Below are 27,155 nucleotides of genomic sequence, written 5' to 3' on the forward strand. Positions count from 1 at the left end.
TCCAGTATAAAACCAAATGTCAAACACAGCATTAGATAGAACGTCTGTCTATGTGCAGGATTTCACAACTTACTAGTAATGGCAGAACTGCTACCTACATACTGTACCCAGAACACGTCTGCAACTAGTTTAGTTTACATAAAAGGTTTTAGTGTTAAAGTGACACGAGACACTAAATAAATCTCAATACAATGATATATTCCAAGCAAATATTATCCTTAAAGTTAAGGTAAACTTCAGCGTACTCGCTCAAGTCATAGGATATAATTATAAAAATGAGTTAGACTTTCATTCATGAAATCAGTCATTTATTCTGATCTTCTTAGATTTTTACATTTTAATGCCAGAACGATAAGCGCCGTTCCTCCGATGGCCATAGTCCTCAGTTGATTGACAGATGACTCATCTGCAATCCACTAATCGTTGATCCCCCCCCCCGGGGCGTTCAGCCCCTTTGCACAAACGTCACGGAAACAACAATTAGTGGATTGCAGATGAGTCATCTGTCAATCAACTGAGGACTATGGCGGGTGGAGGAACGGCGCTTATCGTTCCGGTATTAAAATGTTAAAATCTAAGAAGATCAGGATAAATTACCGATTTCATGAATGAAAGTCTAACTTATTTTTATATATATATATCTTATGACTTGAGCGAGTATGCTCAAGTTTACCTTCACTTTAAAGGGACAGTCTACACCAGAATTGTTATTATTTAAAAAGATAATCCCTTTATTAACCATTCCCCAGTTTTGCACAACCAACACGGTTATATTAATATTCTTTTTACCTCTGTGATTACCTTGTATCTAAGTATCTGCAGACTGCCCCCTTATTTCAGTTCTTTTGACAGACTTGCATTTTAGCCAATCAGTGCTGACTCCTAGGTAACTTCATGGGCATGAGCACAATGTTATCTATATGACACACATGAACTAATGCCCTCTAGTTGTGATACACTGTCAAAATGCATTCAGATAAGAGGCAGCCTTCAAGGTCTAAGAAATTAGCATACGAGTCTACCGAGGTTTAGCTTTCAACTAAGAATAACAAGAGAACAAAGAAGAACAAAGCAAAATTGGTGATAAAAGTAAATTGGAAAGTTGTTTAAAATTACATGCCCTACCTGAATCATGAAAGTTTATTTTTGACTTTACTGTCCCTTTAAAATAATATGAAGAATTACAGTTTTTTTTCTGTTTGTTTTTTTAAAGTATGCCTTGGATTAAATGGACATTATATATTAGATTTTTCTTTGCATAAATGTTTTGTAGATGTTCCATTTACATAGCCTGCACAGCTTTTTTTAAATGTATAGTTTTGCTTATTTTTAAATAGCATTGTGCTGATTTTCAGACTCCTAACCAAGCCCCAAAGTTTTAAGAGAATACTGATGTATACCTACTTCAGCTTGCTCCTATTTGTGTAAAGAGTATTTTCATATGCAGAGGAAGAGGGGTCTGTTTTTTTGCTATAGAGCAAATTGCAGTGGGTGTTCCAGCTAATCTTTTCAACAGAGGTAAACTGGGAGCTTCTAAGTAAGTTTTATACAGTTTTTTTATATCAGTATCTGTGCATATTATTCTTTATAGTAGTGTCTATTACATGCAGTTAAATGAAAATTGGTGTATACTGTCCCTTTAAATCTTTTCAAAATTCTTATTTGATATTGAAAAAAACTTGATTGGACATTATTTTTTCTTTTTAGTAAAACAATCACAATTTTACAATCAAACACAGCCAAGCTTGATAAATCTAACTATATCTAATCTCTATTCCGCTGTTTATGACCGATAATGACTGTCGAGCGCCAAAAAATAAACTGATACACAAAAAATATATAACTGCTCTCCAGGCTGCCCAGTCGCTCTCGCCAACTGACCAGGTTACTCATTGCCATTATGATTGTCCAGTATTCTCTTTTGCTGACAGTCTACTCTCTCTCTCTGCATGTCACAGCGGTCAGTATCTTGTAGACATGGTTTATTCATGTTTTTATATTTAGTTTATGATGGTGAAGTGTTCAGTATTGTTTTTTATTTGGCATAGTAGCATCATCTTGAATTTTGGGTCAGAGCATTCAAAGATTATCAAATGCGTATTGGTTGATGTGTGGGTGTTGAGCATTTATCAAATGCCTTTGCTGTTGAATTTGCTGTGTTTATTTTCTTTTTAATAATCAGGTGGGTTGTAATCGCCAAAGTGAAATGTTGTTATTGTTTGTAATTGTGATAATTCAGATGCTAATAAAGGCGTATCAGAAAACCAAAAAACAGCTGAAAAAAACATGATTGACTCGATTTAAATCTAACACTTGCTTTTAAAGTGAAGGTAAAGTTAGCTTTATTGTATGAGTACATGTTAAAATAATCCCAAAATTAATGCTAGTTTCATTCATCATTTTTTTTAATTTAGCATATAAACTCACTTATATCTGTTTTTGCATTTAATTTTCTGCGCTTTCAAAACAACCCGCTTTTTTTTTTTTTTTTTTCCTTGCCGGTCACGTTCTTGAAAAGGCCAATTGAAAACCTGGCCGTTAGGCGGCTGTCATTTGACGTCATTCCTCTACTTGACAATTTGCGCATGCGTTGCAATTAATTCTTCCCTTATTTGAGAAGCTCGCTCCCGTTTAGCGCTGCTATTTACTCTTCATTACAAACGATTTGAGTAACGCATGCGCATAGCTAATCGTCGTAGCAATGTGCGCATGCGCAATTTGTTAGTTACACGAGAACGCTCTTTTGAGATACGTATAGAGCGGGTGGGACCGCTCTATACGTAAGAGTGTCAAAAACCAGGAAATGGATCGTGGGAGGAGTAAACACCGGCACAGTTAGTAAATATAAATCGTTTGCAATTAAAAAATACATATTGAAATGCTGGTAAAAAAGTTAGCGATCACACTATTTAGGCTATAAGTAATATAATTATGCTTAAAAAACATCCATACTTTACCTTCACTTTAACCCCTAAAAACTGTTTAGTGCATAGTTTTTTTATTTAGAAATAATGCTACATTTTTTATTCCATTAAAAATAAAACTTTATTTTGGGGGCATTTGGGGCACTCTTGGAAAATTAATCAGAGATCTGATCTCTAGTTAATTTTCTGAGCGCTAATTGCTACGCAGTAACAATAACCAGCCTCTTGTAATGACCGGATATTTATCATGTGCCCGCAAACGGAAGAATTTTCCTGTTCGCGGGTGCACAATAAATTAGCACTCCACTTAATAATAAATATATTCAGTTTTTTGTTTTAACAATATTGTTTGAGCGCTATTTTTTGTTTCTATTAAACATTTTTTTAGAGAAGGAAATAAATTAATAAATCATCCCCTGCTCAAGGATAATATTTTTTTGTTAGATGACTGCAGATACAAAAGAAAATTCACAATTCTAAAGAAGAAAAAAAAAAAGATTTCAAATAAAAGGGACAACTACGGTTAAGATACACAGGAATGCCTGGGATATGCAGAAGGCTATGCTGGAGATTAATTCAGTTGGAACTTCAGATGAGCATACGGACAGACTAGATACGTCTGTTTATTCTTATCTGCCATGAAAATCTATGTTTAGTTGCATTGTAATATCCCCTGTAAAGATGTAGCTGTTGAATTTCTCTGCATCTCTATGTTGAATATTGGATTATTTCCAACACTTTATTTCTGGGTTACCGTTCTCTTGGTTAATATTTAAGTCATTACACAAGCAACCTACAGCATAAAAAGATGGATAAGCACACTGGGCACATTTTATTTTTTTCTCTACTGATCTCCCAGTTTCATCATCCTTTCTAGTTCCCATGTTAATCAGTGCTACTGATTCACTAAAGCTTACTCATGTCTCTATTATTTAGTAAATCATCTGCATAGTAAAAACAAAGAATTGTTTCTTTAGAAAATTGTATAATTATCATAACGTCCAACATTTCTTGGAGGTTTTTCAGGACAGGGAGGTTAAGGGGACTTGTGGGCGGAGTCCCTTCTTTTGTTGTGGGTGGAGCTACAGGTAGGTGGAGTTGGGGTAGTCCCTATAAACTTGAACATTTGCCCTGACCAGGAAAGTGGGCAGACTTCACAATTTGTGACAATCTATCAGAATCCAGAAAAGTTGGGTGGTCTTCATAAGGCCACAGGTCAAATAACTTCTTCATAAAGGATTACATTTTTTGTAGAAACACATATATATTGGTCACATGTTTGAATATGTCTTTTTTATATAAATGATAAACTTTTGTTGTGTCCAATGTCCCTTTAAAGAGATATAAAATTGCAATAAGAAAATATTCTTATATGTTAGAACATTGTATTATTGCAGAAAAGCTGTGTATGCAGCTTAATAAATGTACCCCTTAATGTATTTGTTTTATATGAAATATATTTAATATATATAATTTTTGTGAACTCTTAAAGGGTTGTGTAAACATACTTAAAGGGACACTGTTCACAAAAAAATTTCTTTCGTGATTTAGATTGAGCATGAAATTTTAAGCAACTTTCTAATTTACTCCTATTATCAAATTTTCTTCATTCTCTTGGTATCTTTATTTGAAATGCAAGAATGTAAGTTTAGATGCCGGCCCATTTTTGGTGAACAACCTGGGTTGTCCTTGCTGATTGGTGGATAAATTCATCCACCAATAAAAAAGTGCTGTCCAGACTAGTACTGAAACCAAAAAAAAGCTTAGATGCCTTCTTTTTCAAATAATGGAAGCAAAAGAAAAAATTTGGGTTCAGTGTCCCTTTAAAGGGATATGAAGGGGGCGGAGTTTAGCCAAGCTCTAAGATGGCAGCATAACTTGGCAGCTCCCTGCAGTAACAAAAGCCATGAGGAAGAAAAGCATGTCTGGAGACTTCGTATAATGTCTAAAAGTACCCATGGGTGATCACTAAAACAAGCGGACACTTCTGGCAGAGTGCCGTCAAAAATACTGGCAGAGAAGACAACAAATTGGACTGGGAGCCGCGCCACAACACACACGCTATCACGGACAGATGAGCGGGGAGACTAACTGTGACCCGGACCAGAACCCATTACCTGATTCATGTGGACCAACGGGTGAGTGGTAGCCGAGATCTCCCGCCGCGATACTTAGAGGAGGCCGGAAGGCAGAGAATAAAGCAGCACACAGCAGGGCCTGGCAAGAAGCCATATCGCGGCCGCCATTAAGCTCCAGCTGGTCCGGGGGTAAAAGTGGAAGTGAATAGGAGGCCATTACCTCCCCCACAGCTCCATCAGTAACAGTAACCGCAACGCCTGACAGGAGGGGTATGTAATTACTGGGCATTAACGTCCAGGCCGCACCTAACACCCGAGGGGACAGCGCACATTACCTTAAAGAATCAAAAAGGCCCCACATTAGTACCGCCACAGATTTGATCTCAGGCTGTCATGCTCCTTATTGCCAAGTGAACAGTGGAGCCTTTGAATCGAAAATAAGTCTGCCACCTTTTCTGGGGTTTGTGAGGGCTTCCCATATAATAACTCGGACTGCTAGTGTGTCAATAAAGACCTCATATTGTCAATCAGAACTGTGCCACCATGACATCTAAAAAGCTTAATAAATCTGATAAAAACCTAAAATCCACTGCACTGGACAATTACCTAAGATCTACTAAAGGTCTGGTTACAGGGGAGATTGATGATGAATCAGAAGAGGGGCACCAGGCACACGCATTAAACATAATGGAACCTCCAAGGGAAGGTGGGAGCATGACAAAAGCTGATCTCCACACCCTGGTCTCCAAAGAAGACATGGCTGTGGGTCTGGAGAAACTAATGAACAAAATTGATAGTTTGCACTCCTCAGTCACGAACAGCTTGGCGGAGATAAAACAGGACTTATCTGAGCTGGGAGATAGAGTGGAGGCGGTAGAGACTGAACATGAATCTCTGACTGAAAATATAACATCCAACTCTGAATCTATCACATCCCACCAACAACAGCTTCTAGACCTCCAAGACAAAATGGAGGATCTAGAAAATAGAAATAGAAGGAATAACATCAGGCTAAAAGGGGTCCCAGAGACAGTAGAAGCCACAGATCTACCCTCATATCTACTACGCCTTTTCAAAGCTGTCACAGGCGGAGAGGGTGAGACAGACTTTGTGATGGAGAGAGCTCACAGAGCCCTGAAACCAAGACCAAAAGAGGGACTCCCACCCAGAGATGTCATAGTCAGAATGCTGCATTTCCCTGACAGAGAAAGCATCATGTCGGCGGCCAGGAAGCACCAACCTTTCAAGTTTCAAGGACAAATTATTAAATTTTTTCAGGACCTTTGTGCCCGCACCCTACAAAGAAGATATGCCCTTCGTCCCCTGACATCTTTGCTGTGGAAGCAAAATATTTCATACAGATGGGGATATCCTTTTGCGCTGCACATCTCCCACAACCAAAGGATGCTCACCATTAAATCAGCACAGGACATTCCAGAAATATGTCAATATTTAAATGTAGAGACTCCAGTACTTCCTGAGGAACCTGTCTCATCACAACACGCTACAGGTAAAGAGCCGCGGACCCCGGCAAGTAAGCCCAGGTGGTCCAGAGTGGCGAAGAAGAAAAAAGTGAAACCATGAACTGGACTGCTAGGTAATATTGTCACAGTCTTTGCCTATTACTTATCCATGAGCGGGTTTGCGAGCCCGCCTTAGATAACCTCTCTAATAAATGTTTGTATTACCCATATCTATAATCTGAAAGTTCTAGACATGTTTACATTAGAACTACTGCAAAACCCATTGTTATTAATAGACACATGCTTAGTTGCTATAATGTTTATAATGTTGTTTTTGTTCAATCTAGAGTTAAGTTTTTGTTTTATTTACTGCTAACCTGTTTTTATGTAACTGTCAGATGCGATAGAAGAGTCATCCCTAGTCTGTCTAATGCGAACCTTATAATGTCTAATTCTTACCCAGACCTAGAGCCCTCACATGTGCCCCCCTTACACTCACGCCATCTACGGCCTCCAGATGTTAGGTCACACACACACCCTAGAAAACTCTAATGGCCCTACCGACAATTAATCTAGTCTCACACAATGTGAGAGGACTAAACTCAGACACTAAAAGACGCACAGCATTTAACCACTACAAACGCCTTCACGCAAATGTGATCTTTTTACAGGAGACACATCTCATTAAACCACAACTCCCCAAGTATTGGTCCAGTGGCTTTCACCAACACTATCATTCTACTGCAGGGGAGAAAAAAAGAGGGGTGTCGATACTACTACATTCTTCACTACACTTCGTACACATAGACTCGACTACTGACAGAGAGGGAAGGTATTTGTTGGTGAGAGGCCAGATTTAGGGAGTAGAAGTCCTGTTTTGCAATATATATGCCCCAAACGAGAAGCAGGATGCATTTTTCAGGGAAATTACAAGACTACTAATGGGTTGGTCACAAATTAGAATAATTCTAGCGGGGGACTTCAATATTGACCTTCAGGCGCTTAGATATGTTGGGGCCCGCACTCTTCTAAAAAATTAAATCACCTAAGAAAGGTAGCCGACACAGTTTTAAACTTGTTGTCCCCGCACACCCTAGTGGATTCCTGGAACTCTTTATATGGGGTCACAACAGACACAACTTTCTACTCGACAGCACACAACACTTATTCCAAACTAGACTACATTATGATCAGCCAAATCCTACGCCCATTGCTGTTGTCAGCTAAAATCCACCTGTGCACCTGGTCAGACCATTCCATCACACAGATATCACTCCAAGGTATAAAAAATCCCAACAGGATACAGACCTGGACATTTGACCCATCCTGCCTTCAAAACCCACTGACAAAAGGAAAATTGACACGAGCAATGGAAGAGTACTGGGCTCTTAACCAGAACTCTACACACAATCCGACTTCAGTTTGGGCCGCCCATAAAACTGTAATCAGGGGGATGTTAATTAAAGAAAAAACACAGATTAAAAAGGCAGCAAATTTAGCTATGGAGAGACTGACTAAGGACATTGAGAACCTAGAGAGGAAACACAAACTAACCCTATCCAAGTCCACCCTAAAACAATTAAACCAAAAACGAAACCAGCTTAATGAGATCCTCAATAATCAATCAATAAAATATGCCCATAGACTGAAGACACAATACTTCCTTTATGCCAACAAGCCAGATAAATACTTAGCCAAAAAGATCAGAGACAATTATGCAGCGGTGTCTATACCCCTCATATGTAAGGAAGAGGGTGGTGAGACTGGGCATCCCCAGGAGATTGTGGATGCCTTCGCCTCATTTTATCAGGAATTGTACAATGGCAAAAAAGTCACCCAATGCAGGTCCACTGAAACCTTACTTAATAATTTTCTCACCAAAGCAAATCTGAAGAAAATTACAGAGGCAGATAGGGACTCCCTGAATTCCAAAATTACCACGATAGAAGTTGCACAGGTCATCAAAGAACTTAAGCCTGGCAAAGCTCCTGGACCCGATGGCTTACCGAGCGAATACTATAAGATGTTTGCTGGCCTCTTAATCCCACACCTTACACAATTAGCAAACCACGTGCTGGAGGGCAAGGAGCTACCTAAAGACCTACTACAGGCTAAAATAATAGTCATCCCCAAACAAGGGAAAGACCCAAAATTCTGTGCCAGTTATAGGCCAATATCCCTCATCAATCAAGATGTCAAAATAATCACAAAAATCTTAGCTAATATGTTAAAACATATTCTTCCCACTATAATATACCCAGATCAGGTTGGTTTCATTAAAGAGAGGGAAGCCCCGGACAACATCAGAAGGATGGTGTCGGTGATGGACTATCTTACTAGTCATGGAGTGCCTTCTCTGCTCCTATCCCTGGATGCAGAGAAGGCATTTGACAGGGTGGATTGGAGATACATGGGGGCGGTACTAAAAAAAATGGGCTTCGAGGGATCCTTTATCTCTGCAATAAACACACTGTACTCCAACCCCACAGCATATGTAAGGGCGATCGGCCACCAATCTAGTACTTTCAGCATTCTAAATGGCACCCGACAGGGGTGCCCACTATCGCCCCTGCTTTTTGCAATATGCATAGAGCCACTAGCAGAGTTCATCCGTGGGGAACCAGGGGTCGAGGGTCTTAAGATAGGGGGGAAATCCCATAAACTGACACTATTTGCGGACGATGTCCTCCTTACCCTGACGAAGCCAGCTAGTTCCCTGCCCATTGTCTACGACATCCTAGATAAATTCTCCAAGATCTCGGGATATAAAATTAATGTGGATAAATGCGAGGCCCTCCCCATAGCAATCCCTAAGCCCACTATCAAACTACTGGAGATTAATTTTGATTTTTCCTGGGTACACGAACATGTGAAATATTTGGGGGTCAAGCTGACACCAGAATTTGATAAACTCTACCAATCTAATTACCTTCCTTTATACAAAACTATAAAACATGATATCACGAGATGGCAACAGCATGGCTTCGTGGTATGGGCGACTATCATCGATCAAAATGAATATTTTACCCAGACTCCTTTACCTCTTTAGAACATTGCCAATCGAGGTCCCCAACAAAGATTTAGATACTATCCAATCCAAATTGATCTCTTATCTAAGAGGAGGTAAACATGCCAGAATACCCGAAATCATACTCACGAGACATAGACAGTTGGGGGGAGTGGGCCTCCCTAATTTGAGAGACTATTACCAGGCTGCCAGACTAGCCCAGACAGCGACATTAGGGAGACGGAACTGTGATATTATATGGCCGGCTTTAGAAGCCGCCATGGGGGGACTCGGCTCGCCAGAAGACATACTGTGGAGGAGAGAGTCACTGACGACCACAAAAGGTTTTAAACCACGCGCTTTACTGATCTCTTGCCGGCAATGGCATAAATCAATATACTCTCACAAGTTGATATCACAATATACTCTCGAAAAACCATTAAAATATATAATCCCAGGGGACTGCCATATACATATAGACAAATGGGAGAATAAAGGCCTATACCGGGTGGCGGATTTCCTACAACAAGGCTCTATGGTCACATTCACACATTTGCAGGGAAGGTTGGAGCCAAGCACCTTACAGTGGTTTGTGTATTTGCAGATTTCCTCAGCTGACCATTCTTACACCCACAATAGGAAGGAAAATCGCTCCACAACACTTGGGAAGCAATGTAGTGCACATCACAGACCCAAACAAGCTATCTCACATATGTACCACGCGATACAATCAGCCAAAACAAAATATAGACCACCCATCATTAATAGGTGGGAGAGAGACTTGAACATAGATCTAACAACAGAGGATTGGTACACCCTGACATCTGCGGCAAGTAAGGGTTTGTTGAGCGCAGATCTCAGAGAAAATAGCCTGAAATCAGTGTTTCGTTGGTACTTAACTCCGGAGAGAGTAGCACACTCGGTAAAGGGGAACTCCAATCTCTGTTATAGAGGGTGTAAGACCAAAGGTACATATATACATATGTGGTGGGAATGTCCCAAGGTTAAAAACATATGGGATCAGACCTCAGACCTCTTGTCTAACCTAATTGGAGACCGAATAATCATCAGTGCCTCTCAGGCTTTATTAAATACTAGAACCCAGGGATACAATTCCCACATAAATACTTTTCTCAGAATAATCTTCACTACAGTTAGGACCACAATAGCCAAACACTGGAAGACAGGAGTACCGACATGGTCGGAGGTAACCAACAAATTGGCCGGTGTGTACGCTATGCATGAGACAGCTGCCCACTTACAAAATAAGATGGACACTTTTGGGAAAATCTGGTTCTACTGGATAATGGGGGGAGCTGATAGGAATTCCTGATAATCTACACAATAGAGAGAGGCTGAGAAGGAGCAACAGACATAAAGTATAACACAAATAAAGACATGACTGAGATGACCAGAGACAGGAGGTTGCAAATTAAGCACATAGCATTCTGACAGGTTTATTGTTATTAATGTTAAAATTACTTATGCTTTTATTCTTGTTATTTTTGTATACTTTTGCCTTATTTTTGTATTATTTTTTTCACAAAAAAAGAGGAAAAGAAATGTGCAACTGGACTGCCGAGGACCCGACAGCGGATTGGGTCTCTTACTTTTGTTTAAACCTTTCTATGTCATCACACATTGTTAAACCCGGTGTGGGTTGGGTCATTGGTGGCCTAGATTTGTTCCATGTACATTTATTTTGTTGTGATGTCTTGCACTCAATAAAAACCATTTAAACTAAAGGGATATGAAAACCACATTTTTTTTTCTTTCATGATTCAGATAGAAAATACAATTTTAAACAACTTTCTAATTTACTTCTATTATCTAATTTGTTTCATTCTCTTGGTATCATTTATTGAAGGATCAACAATGCACTAATGGTTTCTAACTGAACTCATGGGTGAGCCAATCACAATCAATATATATACGCAGCTACCAATCAACAGCTAGATCCTATGATATCTGCTGCTCATGAGTTTACCTAGATAAACTTTTCAGCAAAGGATAACAAGAGAAGGAAGCAAATGAAATAATAGAAGTAAATTGGAAAGTTGTTTAAAATTGTACTCTCTATCTGAATCATTAAAATTAATTTTTGGGGTTTCATGTCCCTTTAAAGCAGGGAACACCCCTTTGTGAGACACACTGTTCTCAAGGTAAAAACTATCTTTATAGATTTAGGACAAGGGACTAGTACTGAAGAGATTTCTTATAGAATCTCACAAGCCCAGAGAACTTTATATAATCTGGCCCTTAGTATACACCTTTAATTCTATGCACTTCTCATAGCACCTTTTAATGTGAATATAACTCAAATGTATTATATCTGTTAGGCTGTAACTGTTAACATATCATATAACCATTACACTAGCAAAAGAGAAGCCTGACAGTTATGTAATAAACAGATAAATATATATATATATATATATATATATATATATACACACACACACTTTTTATATATATATATATATATATATATATATATATATATATATATATATATATATATATATATATATATATATATATATATATATAGATAGATAGATATACAGTATATATTATATAGATAGATAGATTGATAGATATACAGTATATATTATATATATAGATAGATAGATAGATAGATAGATAGATAGATAGATAGATAGATATACAGTATATATATTATATATATATATATATATATATATATACACATGATGTTTGCTGAATCCAAGCTTAGTCATTGTTTACTCCAGGATTTTTTTCTTTTGTCTTTCTAGGGTTTGCAGATAAATTCTGTGACAGAGGTTTTTGCTTCTATTTTAAAACTGTTACCATAATGCGTTTCCGTGCATGACACTAAGTTAATGCCGTATTTTGCAGTAATAAGCCTTGACGGTCTCTCCGTTGCTTTCACTGTGACACAATGACAAGGGACAAGCTAATCATGGCATGTCTATATTATGTGACCAACACCTCAATTTAATCATGGGCCACGAGTGATTTTATGCAGAAATTATACAAAAATAATGTCTAGGAAATGGAGGTAAGAAACCTCAATGCTTACATGTGATTTTCATAAGACATATTATAAATGTGATTTTCCTTGCTGTATTCTTGTGGATAAATGGAGCTGTATTTGTGTATAAGACAAATATTATTATGAAGATTTATAAGTAGATTACTAAAGCATGACTGGTAGTATTACTATGTTAGATAGTCTGTGAATACTTCAGTATGTTAAAGGGACACTAAACCATTTTTTTTTCATGATTCAGATAGAGCATGCAATTTTAAGCAACTTTCTAAATAACGCCTATTATCAATTTTTCTTCGTTCTCTTGGTATCTTTATTTGAAAAGGCAGGAATGTAAAGCTTAAGAGCCGGCCTATTTTTGGTTCAGCAGCTGGGTAGCACTTGCTGATTGGTTGCTACAGTAAGACACCAATCAGCAAGCACTACCCAGGTGCTGAACCATAAAAGAGCTGTCTCTTAAGCTTACATTCTTGCTTTTACAAAAAAAGATAGCAAAGGAACGAAGAGAAACTGATAATAGGAGTAAATTAGAAAGTTGCTTAAAATTGCTGCTCTATCTGAATCATGAAAGAAAATATTTGGGTTTAGTGTCCTTTTAAAGGGACAGTCAACAACAGAATTTGTGTTGTTTAAAAATATAGATAATCCCTTTAATACCCATTCCCCAGTGTTGCATAACCAACACAGTTATATTAATACATGTTTTACCTCTTTAATAACCTTGCTTCTAAGCCTCTGCAAACTGTCCCCTTATTTCAGTTATTTTGAGAGAGTTGCATTTTAGCCAATCAGTGCTCACTCCTTGGTAACTTCACGTGCATGAGCTCAATGTTATCTATATGAAACACATGAACTAATGACTTCTAGTGGTGAAAAACTGTCAAAATGTTTTCAGATTAGAGGCGGCCTTCAATATCTAAAAAATTAGCATATGAAACTGCTAGGTTTAGCTTTCAACTAAGAATACCAAGAGAACAAAGCAAACTTGGTGATAAAAGTAAATTGGAAAGTTGTTTAAAATTGCATGCCCTATTTGAATCATGAAAGTTGTTTTTGGGACCTGACTGTCCCTTTAAGAGATATAAAGATAATAATATACTATATAAGCGTCTAGAGATAATTTAAACAATTATAATTATTCACAAGATGGATGCTCTGAGCTCTAAAGCTTTCATATAAAACATTAGAGATGTGCAGCCAAGAAAATTTTGTTTCGAATAAAATTTTCATTATAAATATTCATGGATATTCGTTAACCCGAATTTCTCTTGTAAGGTGTATCCAGTCCACGGATCATCCATTACTTGTGGGATCTTCTCATTCCCAACAGGAAGTTGCAAGAGGACACCCACAGCAGTAATATAGCTCCTCCCCTAACTGTCATAGCCAGTCATTCTCTTGCAACTCTCAACAAGCTAGGACGTTGTAGGAGAGAGTGGTTAAATATAGCTAGTTTATTTTCTTCAATCAAAAGTTTGTTATTTTTAAATAGTACCGGAGTTGTGCTATTTTATCTCAGGCAGTAAATAGAAGAAGAATCTGCCTGAGGTTTCTATGATCTTAGCAGGTTGTAACTAAGATCCATTGCTATTCTCACATATGTCTAAGGGGATTACACAGATGAGGTAACTTCAGCGAGAGAATGGCGTGCAGTTTATTCTGCTATCAGGTATGTGCAGTTATAATTTTTTCTAGAGATGGAAAACACTAGAAAATGCTGCTGATACCGGATTAATGTAAGTTAAGCCTGAATACAGTGATTTAATAACGACTGGTATCATGCTTACTCCCAGGGGTAATACCCTTATGATATTGCAATATAAAACGTTTGCTGGCATGTTTAATCGTTTTTATATATGCTTTGGTGATAAAACTTTATTGGAGCCTAGTTTTTTCCACAGGGCTGGCTTAAATTTTGACTAGAAACAATTTCCACTGTTGTAGTATAAAAGTTACAGTTGGTGCAGTTAAAATGACAAACTGTGACATCCAGCTTCCCTCAAAGGCCCTCTGAATGCTATAGGACATCTCTAAAGGGCCCAAAGGCTTTCCAAAGTCGTTTATTGGGGAAGGTAGGGCCACAGCTTGCTGTGGCAGTTGGTTGTGACTGTTAAAAAACGTCTATTTCGTTTTTTTTATCCGTTTTTTGAACTAAGGGGTTAATCATCCATTTGCAAGTGGGTGCAATGCTCTGTTAGCCTATTATACACACTGTAAAAATTTTGTTTGATTTACTGCATTTTTTCACTGTTTTTCAAATTCGGACAAAATTTGTTTCTCTTAAAGGCACAGTACCGTTTTTTATATTTGCTTGTTAACTTGATTTAAAGTTAATTTAAATTGCTATTCTGTATAAACATGTCTGACATAGAAGAAACTCCTTGTTTATTATGTTTAAAAGCCATGGTGGAACCCCCTCTTAGAATGTGTACCAAATGTACTGATTTCATTTTATGCAATAAAGATCATTTTCTGTCTTTAAAAAATGTATCATCAGAGGAATCTGACGAGGGGGAAGTTATGCCGACTAACTTTCCCCACGTGTCAGACCCTTTGACTCCCGCTTAAGGGACTCACGCTCAAATGGCGCCAAGTACATCTAGGGCGCCCATAGTGTTTACTTTACAAGACATGGCGGCAGTCTTGGATAATTCACTGTCAGCGGTATTAGCCAAACTACCTGAACTTAGAGGTAAGCGAGATAGCTCTGGGGTGAGACAAAATGCAGAGCATACTGACGCTTTAAGAACCATGTCTGATACTGCCTCACAATATGCAGAAGCTGAGGAAAGAGAGCTTCAGTCAGTGGGTGATGTTAATGACTCAGGAAAGATACCTGATTCTAATATTTCTACATTTAAATTTAAGCTTGAACACCTCTGCGTGTTGCTTAGGGAGGTTTTAGCTGCTTTGAATGACTGTGATACCATTGCAGTGCCAGAGAAATTGTGTAGACTGGATAAATACTTTGCCGTGCCGGTGTGTACTGATGTTTTTCCAAATACCTAAAAGGTTTCCATAAATTATTAATAAGGAATGGGATAGACCAGGTGTGCCATTCTCTTCCCCTCCTATTTTTAGAATTTTTTTTCCAATAGACGCCACCACATGGGACTTATGGCAGACAGTCCCTAAGGTGGAGGGAGCAGTTTCTACTCTAGTAAAGCGTACTACTATCCCTGTCGAGGACAGTTGTGCTTTTTTTTTTAAGATCCAATAGATAAAAAATTAGAGGTTACCTTAAGAAAATATTTATTCAACAAGGTTTTATCCTACAGCCCCTTGCATGCATTGCCCCTGTCACTGCTGCTGCGGCGTACTGGTTTGAGTCTCTGGAAGAGGCTTTACAGGTAGCGACTCCATTGGATGACATACTTGGCAAACTTAGAGCACTTAAGCTAGCCAATTATTTTATTCTGATGCCATTGTTCATTTGACTAAACTAACGGCTAAGAATTCTGGTTTTGCTATACAGGCGCGCAGAGCGCTATGGCTTAGATCATGGTCAGCTGACGTGACTTCAAAATCTAAGCTACTTAACATTCCCTTCAAGGGGCAGACCCTATTCGGGCCTGGTTGAAGGAGATTATTGCTGATATCACTGGAGGAAAAGGTCATGCCCTTCCTCAGGACAGGTCCAAATCTAGGGCCAAACAGTCTAATTTTCGTGCCTTTCAAAACTTCAAGGCAGGTGCGGCATCAACTTCCTCTAATAATAAACAAGAGGGAACTTTTGCTCAATCCAAGACGGTCTGGAGACCAAACCTGACATGGAAAAAAAGTAAGCAGGTAAAAAAGCCTGCTGCTGCCTCTAAGACAGCATGAAGGAACGGCCCCCTATCCGGGAACGGATCTAGTAGGGGGCAGACTTTCACTCTTTGCCCAGGCGTGGGCAAGAGATGTTCAGGATCCCTGGGCGTTGGAAATTATATCCCAGGGATATCTTCTGGACTTCAAAGCTTCCCCCCCAAAAGGGAGATTTCACCTTTCACAATTATCTGCACACCAGATAAAGAGAGAGGCATTCTTACACTGTGTACGAGTCCTCCTAGTTATGGGAGTGATCCATCCAGTTCCAAAGGAGGAACAGGGACAGGGTTTTTACTCAAATCTGTTTGTGGTTCCCAAAAAAGAGGGAACCTTCAGACCAATTTTGGATCTAAAGATCTTAAACAAATTCCTCAAAGTTCCGTCGTTCAAGATGGAAACTATTCGTACCATCCTACCACTGATCCAGGAGGGTCAATATATGACTACAGTGGATCTAAAGGATGCTTATCTTCACATTCCGGTACACAAAGATCATCATCGGTTTCTCAGGTTTGCCTTTTAAGACAGGCATTACCAGTTGTAGCTCTTCCCTTGGGATTAGCTACAGCCCCAAGAATCTTTACAAAGGTTCTAGGGTCACTTATGGCGGTCCTAAGGCCGCGGGGCATAGCAGTAGCCCCTTATTTAGATGACATCCTGTTACAGGCGTCAAACTTCCAAATTGCCAAGTCTCATACGGACGTAGTACTGGCATTTCTGTGGTCGCATGGGGGGAAAGTGAACGAGGAAAAGAGTTCTCTATCTCCACTCACAAGAGTTTCCTTTCTAGGGACTCTGATAGATTCTGTAGAAATGAAAATTCACCTGACGGAGTCCAGGTTATCAAAGCTTCTAAATTCCTGCCGGGTTCTTCATTCCATTCCGCGCCCTTCGGTGGTTCAGTGTATGGAAGTAATCGGTTTAATGGTAGCGGCAATGGACATAGTGCCGTTTGCACGCTTACATCTCAAACCACTGCAACTATGGATGCTCAGTCAGTGGAGCAGGGATTACACAGATTTGTCCCCTCAACTGAATCTGGACCAAGAGACCAGGGATTTTCTTATCTGGTGGCTATCTCGGGTCCATCTGTCCAAAGGTATGACCTTTCTCAGGCCAGATTGGACAATTGTTACGACAGATGCCAGCCTTCTAGGTTGGGGTGCAGTCTGGAACTCACTGAAGGCTCAGGGATCGTGGACTCAGGAGGAGTCTCTCCTTACATTAAATATTCTGGAACTAAGAGCGATATTCAAGGCTCTTCAGGCTTGGCCTCAGTTAGCAACTCTGAGGTACATCAGATTTCAGTCGGACAACATCACGACTGTAGCTTACATCAACCATCAAGGGGGAACTAGAAGTTCCCTAGAGATGTTATAAGTTTCAAAAATAATTCGCTGGGCAGAGATTCACTCTTGTCACCTATCAGCTATCCATATCCCAGGTGTAGAGCGCTGTGAGGCGGATTTTCTAAGTCATCAGACTTTTCATCCGGGAGAGTGGGAACTCCATTCGGAGGCATTTGCACAACTGATTCATCGTTGGGGCAAACCAGAACTGGATCTCATGGCGTCTCGCCAGAATGCCAAGCTTCCGTGTTACGGATCCAGGTCCAGGGATCCCAAGGCGACACTGATAGATGCTCTAGCAGCACCCTGGTCTTTCAACCTGGCTTATGTGTTTCCACCGTTTCCTCTGCTCCCTCGACTGATTGCCAAGATCAAGCAGGAGAGAGCATCGGTGATTCTGATAGCACCTGCGTGGCCACGCAGGACCTGGTATGCAGATCTAGTGGACATGTCATCCTTTCCATCATGGTCTCTGCCTCTGAAACAGGACCTTCTACTTCAGGGTCCTTTCAACCATCCAAATCTAATTTCTCTGAGGCTGACTGCCTGGAGATTGAACGCTTGATTTTATCAAAGCGTGGCTTCTCCGAGTCAGTTATTGATACCTTAAGACAGGCACGAAAGCCTGTCACCAGGAAAATTTACCATAAGGTATGGCGTAGATATCTTTATTGGTGTGAATCCAAGGGTTACTCATGGAGTAAGGTCAGGATTGCTAGGATATTATCTTTTCTCCAAGAAGGTTTGGAAAAAGGATTGTCAGCTAGTTAAGCGTCTGGCAGATGTTCCAGACGTTCAGGCATTTTGTCAGGTTTTAGTTAGAATCAAGTCTGTGTTTAAACCTGTTGCTCCACCATGGAGCTTAAACTTGGTTCTTAAGGTTCTTCAAGGAGTTCCGTTTGAACCTCTTCATTCCATAGATATCAAGCTTTTATCTTGGAAAGTTCTTTTTTTTGGTAGCTATTTCCTCGGCTCGTAGAGTCTCTGAGCTATCTGCCTTACAATGTGATTCTCCTTATCTGATTTTTCATACGGATAAGGTAGTCCTGCGTACCAAACCTGGGTTCTTACCTAAGGTGGTATCTAACAAGAATATCAATCAAGAGATTGTTGTTCCATCCTTGTTGTTCCATCCTTGTGTTACACAATTTGGACATGGTCCGTGCTTTAAAGTTTTACTTACAAGCTACTAAAGATTTTCGTCAAACATCTGCTTTGTTTGTTGTCTACTCTGGACAGAGGAGAGGTCAAAAGGCTTCGGCAACCTCTTTTTCTTTTTGACTAAGAAGCTTAATCCGCTTAGCATATGAGACTGCTGGACAGCAACCTCCTGAAAGGATTACAGCTCATTCCACTAGAGCTGTGGCTTCCACTTGGGCCTTTAAAAATGAGGCTTCTTTTGATCAGATTTGCAAGGCGACGACTTGGTCTTCGCTTCATATTTTTTCAAAATTTTACAAATTTGATACTTTTGCTTCTTCGGAGGCTATATTTGGGAGAAAGGTTTTGCGGGCAGTGGTTCCTTCCATTTAAGTTCCTGCCTTGTCCCTCCCTTCATCCGTGTACTTTAGCTTTGGTATTGGTATCCCACAAGTAATGGATGATCCGTGGACTGGATACACCTTACAAGAGAAGTCCACGGCCCGCCCTGTCATTTTAAGGCAGGTAATTTTTAAATTTAAACTACAGTAACCACTGCACCCTATGGTTCCTCCTTTCTCGGCTTGTTTTCGTCGAATGACTGGCTATGACAGTTAGGGGAGGAGCTATATTACAGCTCTGCTGTGGGTGTCCTCTTGCAACTTCCTGTTGGGAATGAGAATATCCCATAAGTAATGGATGATCCGTGGACTGGATACACCACAAGAGAAATAAATTTATCAGGTAAGCATAAATTGTGTTTTTCAGTGGCTGCACTGTTTGGTATTTGTTTCGTTTAAAACAAAATTAATACTGAATTTTGGTTAAACATTTACGTTAGTTTTCATTAAAATAAATGTAAATGTTTTAAAGCTACAGAAGAAAAGTTAACCTGTAGCTACAATATTTACCTTAAAGGGACATTCCAGCAAAAATTTAAATGCACATGGATGCGTTTTCAGTTTTGAATAGAAGCATTTCTGTAATATACATGTATTAGTAAACATGCTTCTAATAAAAGCTATAGTGGTTTCCAAAGTGTATTTAAGTATGCACTGTGCACCAGCATTTTAAACACAGTACTTGCTCAGAGTATAAAGAGCTTGTATCATCTGGTAATGACTCAATTTGTTAATTGCTGGCATGACACAAGCCCCAGTGGTGCTCTGAGCAGCTGCAGTATTTAAAATGCTGGTGCACTGAGAATATCTAGCAATGCTTCATATGCACGTGCAGAGAAAAATGTTAACCCTTAAACAGTGAGAACTTTTAATAGAAGCATTTTGCCAATATATTTTTATTGTATATGTGTTTTTTTTCAAAGATGTAATTTGTCTATGTGCATTTAAATTTTGACCGGAATGTCCCTTTAATGTGCTCTGGAGAGCGCGTTAAGGTAATTATTAACCCCTTTAAAAAAATGAAAGGAGACGATTTTCATCAGTATTTTTTTTTTCCGTTTTCTTTCATTTTTTTAGTGCATACATCGGATATTCGTTTCGTTAAAACAAAATGAAAATCCAATTTGTGTGACGAATGTGCATTCGTTCGAAAACAAACGCACATCTCTACAAAAAAATCGGTTTAAATTCCAATGTTTTGAGATTAATAGAAGCCTATGGGGACCATTGTATTTTAAAAATGAGAATGAAGAAAAAGAAAAAGGTAAATGCAATTAAACAGTGAAAAGATAAATCTCTGTAAAGAGCAATTGCTGACCACCTGAAAAAAGGTCCTTAACTGAAGAGCAAGTGGTGTTTGCTGTGAATCTATTCCTGTCTAGACACCTCCACTGTGGTAAAACTATGTGTTTTTAATTGGGTACACTGGAAGCTTTAACAAGATACCTGAATTAGACTGAATTAAAAAATAACTCTAAATAATATTCCAGCCAATATCTTATTATTTTTTATTGGTGTTGAAAAATGTGCTTGATTTTTACAATCAGACTTTAGTAAGTTTAAAACATTGTTTTGCCTGACACTGCAGCATGCTATAATATCTTATAGTTAAAGGGACATTAAACACTAAATACAAGCTAGCTTGAATGATGCATTCAAAAAAGTTTAGTCTGAGAATAACATGTAGATGTATTTTTTTACATTTCATTAGCTATTAAAATATTGACAAAATAAGTGTAAAGTTTTAGTGTCTATAAAACAATGGGAGCTGCCATGTTGTAACTTAGGTTACCTTCTCTGCTGTGGCCAATTAGGGACAGTTATAAATAGGTCACTAGAGTGTGCAGCCAATGGCTGTGTGGAATATAACAGTGTTCTGCACTTCCATTTCTAACAGGAACTGAAAAGTTCACAATTTCAGAATGGAATTGCAGGGAAATTGGACAAAATAAATAATGAAAGCATATTGCAAAGTTTTTTAAATATATAATTTATCATTTTATATTAGCATCTCAAAGTGTGTAATGTCCCTTTAAAGTGATTGTAAACTTTAATGAATAAGTGCCTGATAGCTAAAAATAATCTTAAAGAAAGGGGCACTTTAATTAATTAATTAAACTTTACAATGACGCTTCTTTTTTAAAATACTTACCTTTGCTTTATTGGAAACAAACCTGCAATCCTCTGCCCGCATCACCTGCTGTAGTTAGCAGATTGATGATGAATCTAGCTTCCTCCAATCGTTGTGTGGCCCCTTTGGCATCCAGATCGTGGGCAGGCGACGATTGGAGGAAGACTGATTTTTAAACCTGTGCTCAGGCCTCCCTAACAGGCCAGATTTTTAGGATTACTTGGGTGAGAGCAGGTAAAAGAATCACCATGTTCAAAATTTGTCCTGTTAGGGAAGTCTGAGAACAGGCTTGAAAACCAGTGCTCATCATCTAAATCATGATATAAAAACAAGTGGGTTTCATGTCCCTTTAAGGTAACAGTAAACTTAAAACTAAGGGACATGAAACATGATTCAATTAGAGCATAGCATTTTAAAAAACTTTCCATTCTTCTTCTAGTATCAAATTTGATTCACTCTCTAGGCATCCTTTGATGGAAGAGCAGCAATGCACTATTTGGAGCTAATTGAACACATCAGGTGAGCCAATGACAATAGGCATATATGTGCAGCCACCAATCAGCAGCTAGCTCCGAGTGGTGCATTGCTGATAATGAGCTTGCTTAGGTATGCCCTTAACTAAGGACACAAAGAGAATGAAGCAAATTAGATAATAGAAGTGCATACTCTATCTGAATTATGAAAGTTACATTTTTATTTGACTGTCCCTTTAAACATGATTCAGATACAGCATGCACTTTTAACTTTCCAATGTACTTCTATGATAAAATTTGCTTTGTATCCTTTTTTGAAGAGTAAATCTAGGTAGGCTCTTAGGAGCCCAGGAGCGTCCATGTGTTATTAATATGGAAGCAGTATTTGCAACAATGTATAAGGTTACTACAATGTTTCAAACACTGCTGCAATAGAATGCTAAAGACACATGCACTTTACTGAGCCTACCTAAATTTACTCTTCAAAAAAGGAATTTTCTGTCCAAGAGAACAAAGCAAATCACAAATCAGGAAAGTTTAATTTTGACTTTCATGTCCCTTCAACATTTAAAGGACACTGAACTATTTCATGATTCAGACAGAGCATGCAATTTTAAGCAACTTTCTAATTTACACCTATTATCAATTTTTATTCCTTCTCTTGGTATCTTTATTGATTCAGCACTTGGGTAGCACTTGCTGATTGGTGGCTAAATGTAGCCACCAATCAGCAAGCATTATCCAGGGTTCTGAACCAAAAATGGGCCGGCTTCTTTCATTTCTGCTTTTTCAAATAAAGATACCAAGAGAACGAAGAAAAAATGATAATAGGAGTACAATAGAAAGTTGCTTAAAATTGCATGCTCATTCTGAATCATGAAAGAAAGACATTTGGGTTCATTATCCCTTTAAGTATTCATAACTGATCCAGTTCAATAAGTAAATAAATAAATAAATAAGTTATTGGATGATTATTGGTAGTCAATAACCTATGTTTTGTTATAACATATAGGGCTCCATATACAAATCAGAATAAGCTGCTCCGGAGACTTTATCTGGCAGGTTTGCAGATGCGAGCCTGCTTCCCGCAATGCCTCTGAGGTGGCGAAGAGAAATCACCCCAAACTTGCTCACTCGGGGTGATTGACAGACCCTTCTCTGGGAAATGGATAATAAAGAGATTATATCTATCTTTTTAAACAACACATTTTTTGGAGTAGACTGTCCCTTTCAGTACCATCAACTTCTAATAGTTATATTGCATCCCTATAAAATATATATATATACTTAATGAACATACATAATAATAACAGATACCAAATTACATTTTTTTTTTGTTTATTTAAAGGGATAATACTCGTATGCTAAATCGCTGAAAACTGATGCCGTATAAGTGTAAAAAGTTGACAGTAAAATGTCACCTAAGCATCTCTATGTAAAAAAGGAAGATATTTTACCTCACAATTTCCTCAGTAAGTTCTGTGTAAAAAGTTATACTTCAGCTGCAGGTAAAAAAAAGAAGAAAAATTAAGAAATGAACTGCAGCCAATCAGCATCAGCAGTGCTGAGGTCATGAACTCTTTTACTGTGATCTCATTAGATTACACTTTACTCTCATGAGATTTCATAGTAAACTTCCTTAAATTGAATAAGAAAATAATATAAGTGTTCATGAGGCTCGCTCCCCTGCCTGTCCCGGGACAGACATACTGATTTGCTGCTTAAAGTCCTTTACAATGGGGTGTGAATACTTAGGACATTTTGAGGTAAAATATCTTTCTTTTTTACATAGAGATGTTCAGGTGATATTTTGTAGTTAGCTTTTTATAGCTATACTGCATCACTTTCAAGTGTTTCAACATTTGGGTATCATGGCCTTTTAAGGTTGGATGTGCAGGCCTCCTAGAAGACCAGACCCTGTCTGGATTCAAACTTGAGATCAGGAAGTGAAAATGTCATTTATCTTGTGTTACAAATAGCATGGTGAGCAGTTGCCCTACTTCTGTAGTACATCAAAGGGAAAGACTCAGAGGTCTGTCTGATCCTTATTATCCAAAATAAATACATGTTTTACCATGTGTACCAAGTGGGGGAAGGGAAAAAAACAGGGTGGTTCTAGATCATACAATTTTGGGGTGCAACAAGTTGACCCCCAAAGCAGTGAATGTTATTGATGGAAACCTCATCTTTTAGTTTTTAAAATTCCTCTTCTCTTTCCTTTCCTTTACTTCTTTCCTAATATATAGAGCACTGGGCATATGAAAGGGCTCCGCTGTGCAATTGGAGAGCAGCTGGTATCTTTGGTTTTTAGTGGAGCTTCAGCAATGAAAAGGGGCTAATAGCACTAATCTACCCCATAGAACCACCACTGGAGAAAATAAAAAAAACAGGAACATAAATAAAGAGTATTTGTAAAACAGATGGAGGGACAGTACTTTGAAGCAGTTCTAACAAGCCATAAATTCATCTTATCTGCTGTCTACAAATGAGGAGATCACTAAACGCACCACATGCCTTGCTGAGCAGCTGCTTATACATTTGTACAGACTCTCTGTATTATCGCTCAGTCCAAGCTAAACACAGAATGAGATTGCGGAAGAAAATAGATGAAGCACCTCAGGTATTTGTTTTGTATCTAATGAGAACAACCAATCGTGCCTGTGAGAGACAAAAAAGACGTAATGTAATCTTCATCTGATCGTCAGTCCTCTTTATGGAGTTAAACAGCACTTTCATTTTGTAACATCATCAATAAGGAGTTTGCCGCTTGCCTAGCGCTACTTCACATATTATCATTTAGAGCAGATCAAGAGAAACGTCTGTCTCTAATCATCGGAGCACAAATTATGTGATAATAGGGGGCCATAGATCTATTTTTAAGTATGTCCATCTTTTTTGCATATGCCCGAGCTCTTCATGCTCATAATATATAAATGTAGCAGCTTTAGCTTCCTTTGTCTCAGCAGGACCACTCTCCTATGGAGGATGTGCATTAGAGGCACCTATGGAGGAACAGATTGTGCCTTACTGCCCTTTTTTCTTTTTATAGACACTAATTCTTCTGGTGCGTAATAATAACACATGTCAAATTCTTAGGCTAAGAGCAATGCTGTGTAATAAATAGGAATACCAAATGCAGGGAATAAGCAAAGTTCTATTTGTATTTCTGGATGGTGCAATGATTTATGACCATCCTGTAACTCCTTGAAACCTAAAAGAAAAATGTCTCTACTATCTTTAGTAACCAAGGGGTTAATGAAAGAGTACAACTATTCTATCATATATTTAACTGATTGCCCTTTAACCCTTGAACCATTGTGCTGAGCTATAATTTGTTATGCTGCTGACACAAAACACAAAAAAGTGAGAAACACACACATATTATATGTAACTCCTTGAAACCTAAAAGAAAAATGTCTCTACTATCTTTGGTAACCAAGAGGTTAATGAAAGAGTCCAACTATTCTATCATATATTTAACTGATTGCCCTTTAACCCTTAAACCAATGTGCTGAGCTATATTTGTTATGCTGCTGACACAAAACACAAAAAAGTGAGAAACACACACACATATATATATATATATATATATATATATATATATATATATATATATATATATATATATATATATATATATATATATATATATATATATATATACATACATACAGAAAATAGCAGGGTATGTGCACTCTCACCGAAAATGCAGCAGCTGCCAGGGTGCTCTTGGAATAATAGATCAAAGCAGTATAATGAAGCACTCACTAGTCTTTAGTCAACAAACGTTACATCAAAATAAATCTCTGTTTTTGTTGTCTAAGTGTGTGCTTCATTATACTGCTTTGACATATAAATATATATAAATATAAATAGATAGAACAATAAACAGTGAAGCCTCAGGCTTCAATGTTTATTCTATATTTACTTTGAGTGCTAGCTCAGGTGGTTGCCCTATATATATATATATATATATAAAATACATTACAATTTTAATAAATAAGATTATAAACGATAATGTGTGTCTTTTGTTTTTGTGTTATACTAAACTCTATAGCAAAAAAGATTGAATTATTCTCATACAAATATTGATCTTTCATTATAGTTATATAGCTTTAAACTGTACATAGGGGTCCCCTGAGCCTCTTTTTTTTTTTTTTTTTTTAAATGGACATTTATTCTTGCTAGGTGGTCACTATAACCTCAGTGATCACCTGGCCATTAGAATTTATATAGGGGCTTTAATGTAAAGAGGGACATCTGGGCTTTAAATCAAGGGTTCTTGAGGATCACTAGTTATTGTTGATGACTTATTATAAGTGCTTAGAGACTAAAGTTCGGATTAAATTTTCATAACGAATATTGGGGGGAAATCGTTTCCACAAATATTTGTTGACTGCACTAGCCGGTATAAGTTTAGTTGAAAACAAAAGGAATATTGAATTATATTTAAAGACTTACTTTAGTTTTTGTTAAACGATTGTAAATGTTCAAAAGGTACAGGTGAAAAAAATGTATCAGTACCTAAAATACTTACCTACATGCGCCGAAGAGTGCGCTCACCTGCTCCTCTTCACTCCAGTTCCGTCCTGTGCTAACTGGAGGCTTAGCATGTTCTGCACTACAGTTAGTTCAGGACCCAGGAGTTGAACGCACTATCACCTAGATTTAGAGTTCTGCGGCCAAAGGGGTGCGTTAGCTACGCGTGTTTTTTCCCCCCGCACCTTTTAAATAACGCTGGTATTTAGAGTTCTCTGAAGGGCTGCGTTAGGCTCCAAAAAGGGAGTGTAGAGCATAATTTACCGCCACTTCAACTCTAAATACCAGCGTTGCTTACGGTAGCGGCCATCTTGAAAAAACTTCTTGTGCACGATATCCCCATAGGAAACAATGGGGCAGTTTGAGCTGAAAAAAAACCTAACACCTGCAAAAAAACAGCGTTCAGCTCCTAACACAGCCCCATTGTTTCCTATGGTGAAACACTTTCTAAGTCTGCACCTAACACCCTAACATGAACCCCGAGTCTAAACACCCCTAATCTTACACTTATTAACCCCTAATCTGCCGCCCCCGCTATCCGTGACCCCTGCATTATATTATTAACCCCTAATCTGCCGCTCCGGACACCGCCGCAACCTACGTTATCCCTATGAACCCCTAATCTGCTGCCCCCAACGTCGCCGATACCTACATTATATTTATTAACCCCTAATCTGCCCCCCCAATGTCGCTGCTACCTTACATACACTTATTAACCCCTAATCTGCCGACCGGACCTCGCCGCCACTATAATAAATGTATTAACCCCTAAACCGCTGCACTCCCGCCTCGCAAACCCTATAATAAAT

This window comes from Bombina bombina, chromosome 7 (genome assembly GCF_027579735.1).
Source record: "Bombina bombina isolate aBomBom1 chromosome 7, aBomBom1.pri, whole genome shotgun sequence".
Classification (NCBI taxonomy): Eukaryota; Metazoa; Chordata; class Amphibia; order Anura; family Bombinatoridae; genus Bombina; species Bombina bombina.